Here is a 15,247-nt window from a genome sequence, read left to right as displayed (position 1 = left end):
CAAACGCTCCCCTCACCCTCAGCCCTCAGACTTCGCTAGGTTAAGTCTTATGCTCAGGGACTTCCCTTCTGAGGCAGGGGCTCAGATCCGATTCCTGATGAGGGGCTAAGGTCCCGCATGCCTCGTGACCAAACATGCTGAAACTCAAACGGAAGCAATACTGTAACAAATGCAGTAAAGACTTTTACAATGGCTCACATTTAAAGATAAATCTGAAAGAGTCTCGCTCTCGGGCTCAGCACCACCTTTTGAGAAACGTCCGCGCCGTGAGCGCGAGGTGGAGGAAGAAATGGACGCGCGGGCTGAAGCAGGAAAGAAGAAAGATGGGGCGGAGGTCCCGGTGGGCTTGCTCACCCGTGGAAGCCGCAGAGGCGGGAACGAGGGGAGCCAGAGGCTGGGACGCTGGGACGCATCGCGGACCGCCTGCCTGTCATCCAGAGCTTCTCAGTGCGTCTGGAGCATCGATGGCCATTCTGATCCGAGACCCACCTTGCTCCTTCCAGTTCTCTTCGCAGCTGTGGCTGAATGTAACGCGTACAATAAATCATCTCTTTTGCTGTCTTAGCTGAAGCAACAAAAAAGTCTTAAACTCTGACTGACGCCCACCTTCCAGCCTCCACCTCTCAGAGCCTAAGGGAATGTTCTGGAACCGCTGAAGGTCACCCTGTCATCCTGTGTATGGCTGGCTTGAAGGGCTGGGAATTATTATTAGACCCCAGGAGCAGCCCTCAACCAGTGGCTCTCAGGAGCTGGGGAATAAATATCTCAGCCCTGGGGCAGGATGATTCCCAGGACCAGTCTGCACTTTTCCCCAGAGCTTTCCTGGGAGCCTGGGCTGCAGCTGCCCACAGAGATGACTTGATAAGCACACACCTTATCTTCCGCATCTCAATGCCCTTCCCCTCTGGGGGTCGCTGGGGTCGCTTCCCCAATAAACTACTTTCTCTGGAAGCTTTCTTTCAGGTTCTGCGCTGTGGGAGCCCAGATTAGCAGAGGGAGCTTCCAGCACTGCTGGGTCATGTTTAGTGACTACTCTTGGGGTGTCTCCAGCTGGGGGGGGCCCCAGGAGGAGCTAAGGTGGCCGTGATGCGGCTCCTGAGGATGAGGACAGCCAGCGTGGACGGGGAAGGCGGCTGTGCCGGACACGTTGTGCACCCGAGGGGCTAAGACACTCTCCGAGACGCAGCCCCAGCAGCAGCCAGGCAATCGGCCTGCGAGTCCTTGGCATCTCCTTGGTTTCCTCAAGCAAAGAATATTTTTGGAACAAGAGCTCCTAGAGGCCAGGCCTCCTTGCCTTTTTTGGCCAGGGCCTGCGTGGGAGTCATCCCATGCACGCCCGTCGGCCTTCTCAGGAAGCTCTGTTTACCAGTAACTCAGTCTTCACACACCGAAGCCAGGCAGGTGGGCAGGTGTCCAGGCCCTGGACTGCTTAGGACTAGCAGGCCGAGGTTTCTTCTTTATTTCAGATACAGAAGGAGCAAGTCTCCCCACCCTTCTGACCCCATTCCCCCCCGTCAATTTCAGGTCCATCCTCTGTCAGGGATTTAAGTCTATGTTGGCTGCTCAGCCATTACTCCCGCTCCTCTGCCATCACTTCCAGAGCCTTCTCCTTTTTTAAAGAACAGAACAGGTATATTTCTATTGGACTACTTGATACAAAGGATAGTGTGGTGTGGATGGATTGCATGAAAGACAAATAATACAAATGTATTTTATGTGAAACAAACAAAAATGCTCACGCAGCTCAACGGTTCACTTAGAAACAAACTCTCGCTTGATAGTATTACTGATCAAAAACAAACCCGAAACACAGACATGCTTCTTTTTTGACATGTATTTAGAGGAACATGCTACTTGGCTTTTAAAAACTGACCGCTCCTTAAGGCCTGGCCATAGCAGTGTAAACAGTGTGAATGAATCCGCCATTACCCTTTGTCGCGTCCTATTTGTATCACCTGTGTATTCTGAGGGCATATCTGTATCTGGCAATAAACCTGGGAAGTGGGATGCCTCCCTCTTCTCGCTTCGAGTTACCCCTGCCCTTGGTTTGTGTCTTGTTCTTCTCTGTGGACAGAAGCAAGGTTGTTTATTGACACCATGTTTTATGGGTAAGGAGCACAAAATTTAGTGGGTGACAAAGAGATGTACATAGACAGCTTGAAACCTGGAAGAAACTTCAGTGTCCATCCAGGAAGAAAATGGATACAGAGGTGTGTACAATCGTTCTATGAAAGGCTCCTGTAGCTGTTAAAAGAGTGAAGGTAGATCTGTACGGAAAGACATGGGAAAACGTTGCTGTCCGTTTTTTAAAAAATTAATTATAGCCATGAAAAGACACGGAGGAGGCTTAAGCTTGTGCGCTGCTAAGGGAAAGGTGTCAGGCTGAAAAGGATACAGTCTGCGTGGTTCCAACAATATGACCTCCTGAAAAAGGTAAAAGTACAAAGACCAGTAGGCTTCCCACCCAAGATGTCTGAGTAGAATGACATGCGCTCATCTCCTCCGATGAGAGCACCAAAATTGCAACCAGCTGTTGAACAACCATCAACAGCTAAAAGATACACCACATCCAAAGAAAAAGAAGAAGCCACAGTGAGACAGTAGGAGGGGTGCAATTAGGATAAAATCAAATCCCATACCGGCGCGGAAGATGACTCAAAACCCGGAGAACGTTAATACTGAAGAAGTTCTCCCACTGTTGTGAAGGTTCTGAACCCCACGTCAGGCTTCCCAGCCTGGGATCTGACAAAGGGCCTGGGAATCCCCAGGGAATCTGGCCCTGAAGGTCACCGGGATTTGATCATAGGGCTTCCACAGGACTGGGGAGAGCAGGGACTCCAGCCTTGGAGGCACGTAGCTTGTGACACTGAGACCCAGAGGAAAGGAGCAGTGACTCCACGGGAGACTGAACCAAAACTTCCTGCTAGCGTTGGAGGGTGTCCTAGAGAGGCGTGGGTCCACAGGGGCTCCCCACAGGGATGCGCACACTGGCGGCAGCAGTCCTGGAAGGTACCCCTTGGTGTAAGCCCTCTTAGAGCTCACCATTAACCCTACCACAGAGCCTATAGACCCCAGGGCTGGGTCCCCCCAGGCCAAACAACTACCAGGGAGGGAGTGCAATCCCACCCATCAGCAGATAATTGCATTAAAGCTTTACTGAGCAGTGTCCTGCCCACCAGAGCAAGACCTAATTTTACCCACCCTCCAGCCCCTCCCATCTGGAAGCTGACACAAGTCTCTTATCTTCATCCATCACAGGGCAGACAGAAGAAGCAAAAAGAACCACAGTCCCACAGCAGCAAAAACAAAAGCCACGATACAGAAAGCTGATCAGGATGAAAGAGCAGAAAGCTATGTGCCAGAGGAAGGGACAAAACAAAACCCCAGAAAAACAACTAAATGAAGTGGAGGTCAGCAACCTTCCAGAAAAAGAATTAGAATAATGATAGTAAAGAGGATTCAGGATCTCAGAAAGACAATGGAGAAGATGCAAAAATGTTTACCAAAGACTCAGAACGAAGAACTAAACGGAGATGAATAATACACTAGAAGGAGTCAATAGCAGGATAACTAAGGCGGAAGAATGGATTCCACTTGTTTGATTTAGTATAAACAGAATGCTAGATTTCTGATTAAAAATATATATGCAAGAAGCAACAAGGGTTTAGTATATAGCACAGGGAACTATAGTCAGTATCTTGTAATAATCTATAATGGAAAATAATTTCAAAAATAACGTATGTGTATATGTATAATTGAATCGCTCTGCTGCGCCCCTGAAGCATTGTCAATCAAACATACTTTAATAAAATATATATATTAAGAAAGAAAAGGCCGGTGGTTGCCAGGAGTTGAGGTGGGAGGGGTGAAAGGGTGGCGCGCAGGGGCTTCGGGGAGGTGGCTACGTCCTCTGTGACGCTGTCACGGTGGATCCATGACATTGTGCATCTGGCAAGTGCACGGAACCAGACCCGTACAACAGAGTGAACCCGATGTTAACTGTGGACTTTGGTTGATAATGATGCCTCCATATTGACTCACAGAGAAAGGAACCCAGATGTTCAGAGAAAGGGGACATGGCATGGAGGGGCGGTGGTGGGGACCCTCTCCACTGTCTGCCCAGTTTACTCCAAACCTAAAACTGTTCTGAGAAACGGAGTCTATTGTTTTGTTTTGTTTTAATTATGGAACAATAGGTATAGTATGAGTCCATTTGAATAAAAATAATTGCATGTGTGTATGTGTGTATTTACATGATTAGAAGCAGCACCAGGTCTAGGAAAGTAAATACATAATAAGCTGTTAACAGTTTTTTCCTGTCAAAGAGGATCAATAGCGGAGTGTCACTTTAATGAAATAGTTTGATACAAGAAGGTACAGAGTGACATAACGAACAGCTGGCTGTGTACTTCTCCTGCTCAACCAACTTCTTTTTTTGTGTTTTTTGTTTTATTATTCCTACTATTTTGAAGTATGGTTGATTTACAACATCATGCTAATTTTTGCTGAACATCAAAGTGGCTCAGTTATATACACATACATTCTTCTCACATTATCTTTCGCTATGGTTTATCCCAGGATATTGCTTATGGTCTCTTGTGCTATACAGTAGGGCCTTGTTGTCCATCCGTTCTGTATGTAATAGTTTGCATCTACTAACTGCAAGCTCCCACTCCACCCTCCCCCTCTGCTCCAACAACCACAAACCCGTTCTCTATGCCTGTGATTCTGTTTCTGTCTCATAGAGAAGTTCACCTGTGTGATATTTTAGATTCCCCATGTAAGTGGGAGTGCGTGGTATTTGCCTTTCTTTCTGACTTTACTTAATACGATCATCTCTAGCTGCATCCACCATCAACCAACTTCTGAATCAAAATATGAGTGAAGGGATTCATATCTGCCCCTCTATGTACTGTGACATTTTATAACATGAATACATGCTTACGTATACATATTACAATTTTTAAAAAGTAAAGAAAAAAGCTAGACAGGTGATAAAATAAGATTCTGCATGAGAACAAAAGTGAAAACAATGAATTACGTCTGCCATTGGGGAGAGGCAAAGCTGGGGCAGAATTAGAAGAGGGCAAGGGGAATTAGCAAATGCAAAAACAAAATGCTGGGGAGGCTTGAGCTTCTTTAGGGAATGGGAGGTGATTCTGAAAGACACAGGCCAGGCAGGAAAGAGACTTGAGCCTGGACCATTGGGTTGTGGTTGGATTGTGAAGGGTATTCGACACTGTGGTGAGGAATTTGGACTTTATATTAGCAGCAAAAGGCCTCAGAAGCAGTTTCTCAGCTGGGTTTGTCTTGCAGGGAAGTAGCAACAGTGGTAAGGACAGAGGGGGCCCATCACCCGCCTTCACGGGGCGGCTCCTCCATCCGCTTCTTAAGAAGGCATGCCTCCCAGGTGTTAGTCTCTAAACATTGTGTTCATTTGTATTGGAAAAATAAACCTAAACATTTCCCCCCCCCCGATGTACTGAAATGACACAGAGGTATGGTTGTGGGACAACAACCACCCCCTTCACCCCCCCACCCCAGTTAGACTCCACTGACCCACATTGTTCTTGGATGTCAAGGTTCAGAGAAGACCACAGCCTTCCCAGCATCCTCACAAAGGGGCAGGAACTACCTTCAGGAGAGCTCTGTTAAAAGCATATGTGAACGTAGAGGGGTGGGAGGCTTGCAGAACGAGCTCTCAACATCTTTGATTTAATTAATTTAACACCTGCTTTGGGCATTTCTAACATGTGGCAGACACTGTTTTCAATGCTAAAGCATCACAACAATGAATAAGCACAATAGTAATTACCTTCTAGAGGTGGTGGATATGGATACGGATGACAAAGAACTGACAAGAGGGCACAGTGTGTGAGAAGGCGAGGGTCACTGTGGTGCAGGAAAGGAGAACAGGGGGTCCAGCTGGGGTGTGAGTGGGGTGAGGATTTCTAAGCAGATGAAACCGAAGGTGCAAAGGCCCTGTGGTGAGTCTGGGAGGTTTAAGGAACAGCAAGCAGGCCAGTGGGGCTGGAGGAAAATCAAAGAGGCAGAGAATACCTGCAGGAGAGGAGCAGAAGGTGAACAGAGAAGTCGGGGGAAGGTCTTGGGTCTTAAAGAGTCTTGTGGATCATTGGGAGGTCTTAGATCTTCCTCTGAATGAGACAAGGAGCTAGGGGAAGGTTCAGCATGCAGAGGTGACACGATGTGACTGATAGCTCAACAAGGACCCTGTGGAGGAAAGACTGTGGGGGGAGGAGTAGATGGAGGGAGGCCACTCAGTAGCCCCCAGAGGGGATGGCGGCTCGGAGCAGGGGCGCTGGTGAGCAGTGATGGGACACCGCGCGCTGTAAGGGCGAGGGCCACGCTGTGTGCTGAGAAATCCACCTGCGTAATGAGAAAGAGAGATGTGTCAGGATGACTGCAGTGTTTGTCCTGCAACAACGCAGGAGGTGCTGTTCCCATTAACCGAGACGGGGGATTCAGGGACAGGGGAGCAACTGGAGCTGAGCCCCAGGCTTGCTAAGTTTCAAAAGATATCAGAGCGCGATATCAGGTTTCCACGCATTGCCCAGTTTTCATTAGTTATCCAGCTTTCTGTAGAGGGACTAGTTTCTCATTTAATTTCAATTGTTTACATTGAATTATAGTTGATTACAACGTTTCAGGTGTACAGCAAAGTGATTCAGTTACACATATTCATATTCTTTTTCAGATTCTTTTCCATCATAGCTTATTGTTTGTCAGTCAGATGTGTCCGACTCTTTGTCACCCCATGGACTGTTCCCCGACAGGCTCCTCTGTCCATGGGATCTCCAGCAAGAATACTGGAGTAAGGTCGCCATTTCCTTCTCCAGGGGAGGAAACTTCCCCGCCCAGGGATTGAACCTGGGCTTCCCACATTGCAGGCACATTCTCTACTGTCCAAGCCACCAGGGAAGACTTGATATTGAATATGGTTCCCATGCTATACGGTAGGTGCTTGTTTTAAATCTATTTTATATTTACAGTAGTGTGTATCAGTCTCAAATTCTAAATTTGTCCCTTCCCCACCTTTCCCCTATGGTAACCATAAATTTATTTTCTAAGTCTGTGAGGGGCTATTTTCTGGAGTAGGATCCGTGTCTGCCAAACTAGACCATTTTCATGGAATATGACTTCTTCACATCCTGCGCTTTTCTTTCAGAGCACGTGGCAGTTTGCAATGATATATACATGACTCTTTCATTAACTTCTGTCTTCCAAACAAACCTGCAGTTTCCATGAGGACAGGGAAGCCTGTTTCACTGTCTGGTCCCCAACTTTCAGATCAGTTTCTGCTGTACTCAGACAGTTATCCTGAATGAATAAATTGAAACAAATTTTTGTGGAGAAGGAAAGATCTTCCCCATTTTCTTTTTTTTTTTTTGTAAAAGCTAACAAAATCAACTAAGAGCGGCTCTACCTCTAACATCTTTCGCCGTCAGTCAGTCCCCACACTTCCTCCAGAGTTATTATCCAAACCCAGCTTGGTTGGCAAAAAGTGTGGAATTTGGGGATTCAAAAATCTGTGTAACTTGAGCAAGTTTATTAACATTTCTAAGTCTTGGGGGGGCTTCCTAGTGACTCAGTGGTAAAGAATCTGCCTGCATTGCAGGAGCTGCAGGGAGAAGCAGGTTCAATTCCTGGGTCGGAAAGATCCCGTGGAGAAGGGCATGGCAACCCACTCAAGTATTCTTGCCTAGAAAATCCCATGGATAGAAGAGCCTGGAGGGCTACAGCCCATGGGGTCACAAAGAGTTGAACACGACTGGAGCTACTTCACACACATACACACACAAGCCTTGGGGAGCAGTAACAGTATCCTTTTCATAGGGTATGATTAGGGTTAAATAAAATGATTTATGAAAGATGCTTTGTGCAAAGTTTAGCAAATAAAAAGTGCTTCATAAGCATTAGTTATTATTACCACTAAAAGCATTAGTTATTATTAACACCAATAACCTCAGACATGCAGATGATACCACCCTTATGGCAGAAAGCAAAGAGGAATTAAAGAATCTCTTGATTAAGGTGAAAGAGGAGAGTGAGAAAGCTGGCTTAAAACTCAACATTCACAAAACTAAGATCATGGCATGTGGTTGCATCACATCATGGCAAATAGATGGGGAAACAATGGAAACAGTGACAGGCTTTATTTTCTTGGGCTCCAAAATCGCTGTGGACAGGGACTGCAGCCATGAAATTAAAAGATGTTTGCTCCTTGGAAGAAAAGCTATGATAAACCTAGACAGCATATTAAAAGGCAGAGACATTACTTTGCCAACAAAGTTCTGTCTAGTCAAAGCCATGGTTTTTCCAGTAGTCATGTATGGATGTGAGAGCTGAACCATAAAGAAGGCTGAGGACCAAAGAATGGTTGCTTTTGAACTGTGGTCTTGGAGAAGACTCTTGAGAGTCCCTTGGACTGCAAGGAGATCCAACCAGTCCATCCTAAAGGAGATCAGTCCTGGGTGTTCACTCGAAGGACTGATGCTGATGCTGAAGCTCCAATACTTTGGCCACCCGATGGGAAGAGATGACTCATTGAAAAAGACCCTGATGCTGGGAAAGATTGAGGGCAGGAGAAGTGGGTGACAGAGGATGAGATGGTTGGATGGCATCACCGACTCAATGGACATGAACTTGAACAAACTCCAAGAGATAGTGAAGGACAGGGAGTCCTGCTGCGCTGCAGTCCGCGGGGTTGCAGAGTCAGACACGACCGAGTGGTTGAACAACGACAGCAATTACTACCACCACCAGGCGGCGCTAGTAGTAAAGACCGTGCCTGCCAATGCAGGCTAGTGAGAGACAGGCCTTCGATCCCTGGGTCAGGAATATCCTCTGCAGGAGAAGACGGTAACTGGCACCCCACTCCAGCATTCTCGCCTGGAGAATCCCATGGACAGAGGAGCCTGGCGGGCTACAGTCCATAGGGTCACAAACAGTTGGACACGACTGAAGCAACTTAACATGCACGCAGTCTCATCATCATCACCATTATCTTTTTATTCATCCAACCTCAAAAAGTTCTCATGGCTCACATTAGTGCCTGCAGAACGATGCCTAAACGCCACAGCAGGCATCCAGGTCCATCGCGCTGTGTCACACTTCAATTTCATCCCTTATTTGTCTTTAAAGAGTTACGATTCATGAGGTCAAAGGCAAATACATGGGTGAAAAGTGAAAGAAAAGAATAGAACAGATCTCAGAACAGCCTTCAGAAAAGGACTGGAAAGAGGGATAGACCGAAATTCTGAGAGTTTAAAGAGGGGAAAATATACTGGAAGTGAAGAGAAATAAATATCTCCCCAAGGGAAGGGACTTTATGGAGCCTTGATAATCTGAAGTATTGATATAAAGACAAAGTTCTCTTTCCCAAAGCTTGCGACTCTGGGAAAACAGCTGAATTATATCCTGGCCTCCCTTGCTGAGATGAGAGTCTGGTGGACAGAACCCGGGTGGAAGGGCTGTGCCACACCAGCAGGCCTGGACCATAACACTCCCCCCTGCGTGATCTGCCATCTTTCCCTTCCTCTAGGGACTTGGCAAGCCACATGCAGAGGACGCTGCTGCACAGGTGAAAGGTGAAATGAACATGAATCCCTGCATGACCATATGGAGCAGAGTCCCCAGCCCCACCAACTACACAGCTGGGACAAGCACAAGAAAAAACCTTTACTAGAACCTGAAGGCCTGCCTGGTGCCCAGTTAAAACTGAAGGCTGGATTCAGAAGACCTGTGTTTATATCCCAGCTCTCTGCCACCTCATTACGGATGAGCCAGGACAAGTCACCTCATCTGGGAACTGCTGTGAGAATTACATGGAAAAAGACTCTGTAAACTGTGAACGTGCTGTAAACATTGGATATTATTAGTATTAGTCTGTTCTTTCTAAATTGGCCAAATAACATAGTCTAAGAATAGTACACAGGGATTAGTCATTCTTTCCGAACTAAGGAAAAGAAGAGCAGGGTCTGGGATCTCATGACACTGGTATTAACCCAAGTGTTGGGGAAGGAGCTTGGTGGATCTGCGGAAGGCTGGTGATTCACTTCAGGACTCCTGGAGTTACTTTTCGGCTTTGCTATTATAGGGTCATATTTTTGTGAATATTTCAGTATTTTTAAGTAACCACAACATTCGGATCTCTTAATAATTCAACTTTTGGTTGGGGAAGGCAACAAGAAAGAAAGAGAGGAGAATTAATCCTAGGCAAGGGGCTCCCCTGGTGGCTCAGACGGTAAACAATATGCTTGCAAGGCAGGAGACCTGGGTTTGATCCCTGGGTTGGGAAGATCCCCTGGAGAAGGGGATGGCATACCCACTCCAGTATTGTTGTCTGGAGAATTCCAGGAACGGAGGAGCCTGGTAGGCTACAGTTCACAAGGTCGCAAAGAGTTGGACGTGGCTGAGTGACTATATTAATTTCCTCAGAGTCAATGTATTCTAAGTATTCTTCTTGACCAGCACTTCGTTTGGTACTTTTTTTTATTTCTCACAAATGTTGACAATTCTTTTGTGTATCCATTCAGTCTAGAAGTCATATTCCAATGTGGTTTGCATTTTAAAGTAAATGGTGGAGACTTCCTTGGAGGTCTAGTGGTTAAGACATCACCTTCCAATGCAGGGCGGGTTCAATCCCTGGTTGGGGATGCTAAGAACCCACATGCTTCGAGGCCAAAAAACCGGAACATAAACCGCAGAAGCAGCATCGTAACAAATTCAACAAAGGCATTACAAAAAATAAAAAGATGGAAAAGACCAAAAGAGACCTCCAAGGTTGAGAATTATTTATCTTTTAAATCCTACCACCTTTCTGAGTACTGGCCAGCCTTACAAGTGGTGAGCAGGCTTCTTGGTGTGAAGTTTGGGGTGTGAGGTTTGGTACCAGGCTCCGTGAAGGACGTCTGAGGCCCCGTAGGGGCCTGGGGGGCAGATCCCTGATGGGACGCAGCCCTCGCCTGCCGACAGCCCCTGCTACTGCCGGAGGAAAGGCAGGAGGCAACGTCTGGTTATGAAAACCACGTGGGCTCTTTATTCCTGTGGACCCACCCACTCGGAGGAGGTGATTCCTTAAACCAGCCTCTGCTCCTTTTTCCTTCCTTCTGCCTCCCCTTCCCATGTGAATGCCGAGCCCGTCTCCTCCCCAGCCTTCTTAAGCTTCTCTTGTTCACTCAGATTTTGGGGTGAGGGATGATTCTGGAAAATGAAGGCACATCCTCCTCCTTTCCTGGATCTTTTCTCCCTGTGGCTATATTCCCTTCCTTCCTTGCTGACCCTTCTTACCAACATAAGAACCGTTTTCACTTCTTACTGGATTTGGGGCATTGGAATGGGAATCCAAAGACTGAGCTCTTGCTCATCAGCACGTGAATAAACTGACTATTTTGTTTGGACTCCGTATCTCAGCTGTAAAAAGAAAGGAAGGGTAAACTAGCCTCTCCCTCCATCTATTAACCTTGCTGCTGCTGCTAAGTCGCTTCAGTCGTGTCCAACTCTGTGCGACCCCTAGACGGCAGCCCACCAGGCTCCCCCGTCCCTGGGATTCTCCTGAGCCTTCCATGGCTTCTCCTACAGTCACCGGATGCTTCTCCAGGCAGGCTCTCCCCCGTCGCCAGTTTTCCCAAGTTCACTCAGGAGTGTGAGTGGCTGGGAGACCAACCATGGAAACAGCAACTGCAAGGCTGCTCACCCCAGAAAGCTCCACACACTGAGCTTTTATAGCTCATTTGGCAGTAAAATCTGACCTCACCTGAACTCACTTGAAAACAAAATCTCACCTGGACTGACTATTTACGGTGTTTGGCCACCTGGCACAGATACTCACATGCTTTACTGAAGAAATGTCAGTGCATTTTATACAGAGTGCTATCCTGGAGTCTGCCGGGAATGTAAATCGTTACAACACTGTGCTGTATTACTTTTTTAAAATCCAAGATATTTCTGAATTCTGACATCAGGCCCCAGGATTTTGGGTAAGTCCTGGTGGTTCCACGGTACAAAATGAACCATTGATCATGAACAGGGTAAAGAGATGAACTAACTATATGAAGGATGGACCTGGGTTCGCTTATTATTTCTAAATTCTCACCCTTTGGCAAATGAAAGTTAATATTTTTCTTGATTAGTAGATTTTAATAAGTGATCTTGGGACCCTGGAAATTCGTAAGCTGTCTTATGGGGTCTATACATTGTTATGTAGCAAAAAATATATTTTTACTTTATAATGACAGGAAAGACATTACTGATAGCTCATTAAGTACCTATTTGCAGGACAGGAATACAGACACAGACGTAGAGAATGGACTTGTGGACACAGAAGGGGAAGAGGAAGGTGGGACAAATTAGGAGGTTGGATTGACATATAAACACTACTATGTGTAAAACAGATAGCTAGTGGGAAGCCGCCATACAGCCCAGGGAGCTTGGCTCAGTGTTCTGTGCTGAGCTAGAGAGGTGGGATGGGAAGGGTGTTGAGGGGAGTTCAGGAAGGAGGGGATATATGTATATGTGCACCCGATTCACTTCAATGTACACCAGAAACTAACAGCAGATTGTAAAGCGATTATATTCCAATAAAAAGTTAGTTTCCTCTTCCTACTCGTCTCTCTCTCCCCACCCCCCACTGTCTCCTGTGTGTGTGTGAGAGGGAGGTGGGAAGTGGAAAAAAATAGCTCCATGGACACCCCCAGTGTAGCACAAGGCTCTGTACTCATACAGCGTATCGAGCAGGGCTTACCAGAGAAAGAATCCACAGGATGCACAGAGAGAGAGAGAGAGAATTTATTATAAGGAATCAGTTCATGTGATAATGGAGGCTGGCAAATCGGGGTGAACCAGAAAGCTGAAGACGCAGGCGGGCTGATTCTGCGTCCAGAGGCCTGAGAATCATTAGCGCTCACCATGTAGCTCCAGACCAGGAACCGGCAGAAGCAAGACCCACACAGGGCTAAAGTTTCAGTCTGAGTCTGAAGGCAGGAAAACTCTCTCACTCAGAAGAGGATCAGCCTTTCTATGTCCCTCATCTGACTGAGGCCCGTCCACACTAAGGAAAGAAATCCGCCCTACTCATTCTGTGGTTTTAATTGTCAGCTTCATTCAAAAACACCCTTACAGAAATTCACCGAATACTGTTTGACTAAATAAATGGACACTTTCTATTTGACATCACCTGATCAATCACAGAAGGGGACCACGTGCTTGGAGTTTAATACTCTGTGGTCCCCATTTGGAAATTTTCAGCACTCTTTATTTTGTATTTATGGTTTCTAACTGAAGTTCAACAGACATTAAAAAATGTGCCAGGGGGCTTCCCTGGTGGCTCAGGGGTAAGCCACCTGCCAATGCAGGAGATGTAGGTTCGATCCCTGATCTCGGAAGTCCCCACATGCCACAGAGCAACTAAGCCTGTGTGCCACAACTACTGAGCTTGCGCTCTTGAGCTCGGGAGCTGCAACTACTGAAGCCCTCATGCCCTAGAGCCCACGTTCCACAAGAGAAGCCATGGCAACGAGAAGCCTGTGCGCTGCACCTAGAGAGGAGCCCCCACTCGCCACAGCTAGAGAAAGCTCATGCAGCAACGAAGACTCGTGCATGCATGCAGGCTAAGTCCCTTCCGTTGCGTCCAACTCTTTGTGACCTTATAGACGGCAGCCCCCCAGGCTCCTCCATCCATGGGATTCTCCAGGCAAGAATACTGGAGTGGGTTGCCACGCCCACCTCCAGGGGATCTTCCCCACCCAGACCCCCATCCATATCGTGTCTCCTGCATTGGCAGGTGGGTTCTTTACCACTAGAACCATCTACAAAGACCCAGCACAGCCAAAAATAAATATAATAAATAAATAAAAATTTTAAAAATGGTGCCAGCGTCTCGGAGGCTAAATGGACACCCCAAATTCCACGCCACCACCTCCCAGGGTCCAGCGACCTGACAGAAGCCTCCAGGGACCTCATCTGCTGGTTCCTTCATCCCTGCCCAGTGGCGGCTGCAGCCTCGGCTCCTGCCTGAGGCCTGAGTGTGGGAAGGACCAGCGCCGGGCACCTGGAGGGTCCTATGAGTGTCCCGCTGCCAGAGGTCACGTGACATTACATAGCTGAAGCCAACAGCAGAAGCGCCGACACGCTGTTTTCCTGACTTTGTGGACAGAGGGCCTACATTTCCCTGCGGCACAGGATGCCGGGGAGCCTGCTGGTCAGGAGCGTCCACAGGCCCCGCACACGATGTTTTCCGCTGTTCCTGGGTTGTCCATTTTTGGTGGTGCGGGTGCAAACGAAGGAAAAGTTCCAGAATCAGGCAGTTCTCCGGATATCTGTACCTTGGATCATAACCGGCTTGCCTCTCCTCTCTTCCCTTCGCAAGGCCACGGTCCGGTGATGGAGCCAGCGGCTGCACGCCCGTCTTCTTACTCACTTCCGGCCCCACCCACCTGGTCCGGGAAGCGTCCTCCCCTCCCCCTCTCCCTCTGCCTCCTCCATCCCCTTTTGTCACCATGACTGCCGCCCCTGCCACTCGGAGGAGCTGTCAGGCTGGCCCTGTGCCAGGCCTTGTGTCAGGCACACTGACTGTCATTGAGCCTCTTCCTTGCAGCCAGCCAGCGGGATACGCGGAGTCAGCCCCGCTCTGCAGACGGGGGACACAGTGGCTTGGGATTTGCGTGGGATCTGTGGCCAGGAGGTGATGAGGCTGGAAGCCACCCCTGGGCCGGCTGTTTGTACGTAGCAATCGTGTAACAACCTCCCAATTTAATGACTCATCTTCCAAAAGAGGTCCAAACCTTGAACTCTAGCAGTTAGGGCCTCCATAACACAGCTTTATCTACATTCTAAGCTTATGCTCTCTTATTCCATTAGTCAGATCGCTTTCAATTGCAAAGGACAGAAGCCCAACAGAGCAGAAACCCAAGAGCAATTGATTGATTCCTGTAACTGGAGAGCTCACAGTGGCACAGCAGGTTTGCTCCAGGCTCTGCTGGCTCTGAGAGTCAGACTAGACTCTGTCCTCAGGATCTCCTTTCTTCCCTCCTGGCTCTTCATCCTTCCCAGGTGGCTTAACTCTTAGGTAACCTTCTTCTCTGTAATAGCAGAGATGCCCGTGGCAGAGCTCAATTTACACCGCCTTCATAACTAGTAATCACAGAAAAAATAATCCCTTCTCTTCTTGTATCCTTATTAATCTTCCCCAAAAGACTCTGCTCCAGAGACGTCCCACATGTCCCAATTC

General features: G+C 47.7%; 1 long non-coding RNA gene across 1 annotated transcript; it reads right to left on the bottom strand.

The window, feature by feature from the left end:
* Positions 1-4,430: 4,430 nt before the first annotated feature.
* LOC145521088 (uncharacterized) lies at positions 4,431-14,454 on the bottom strand. Its single transcript, XR_014065098.1, has 2 exons — positions 13,955-14,454; positions 4,431-6,387 (listed from the first exon to the last, which is right to left on the bottom strand). It is a non-coding gene; the product is annotated as an uncharacterized LOC145521088 (long non-coding RNA).
* Between the last annotated feature and the right edge of the window lie 793 nt (positions 14,455-15,247).

This window comes from Giraffa tippelskirchi, chromosome 9, assembly GCF_054371585.1.
Source record: "Giraffa tippelskirchi isolate mGirTip1 chromosome 9, T2T-mGirTip1v1.2.pri, whole genome shotgun sequence".
NCBI classification, from domain to species: domain Eukaryota; kingdom Metazoa; phylum Chordata; class Mammalia; order Artiodactyla; family Giraffidae; genus Giraffa; species Giraffa tippelskirchi.
The sequence above is the reverse complement of the archived record's forward strand: the minus strand, read 5'-3'. Positions and strand labels throughout refer to the sequence as shown.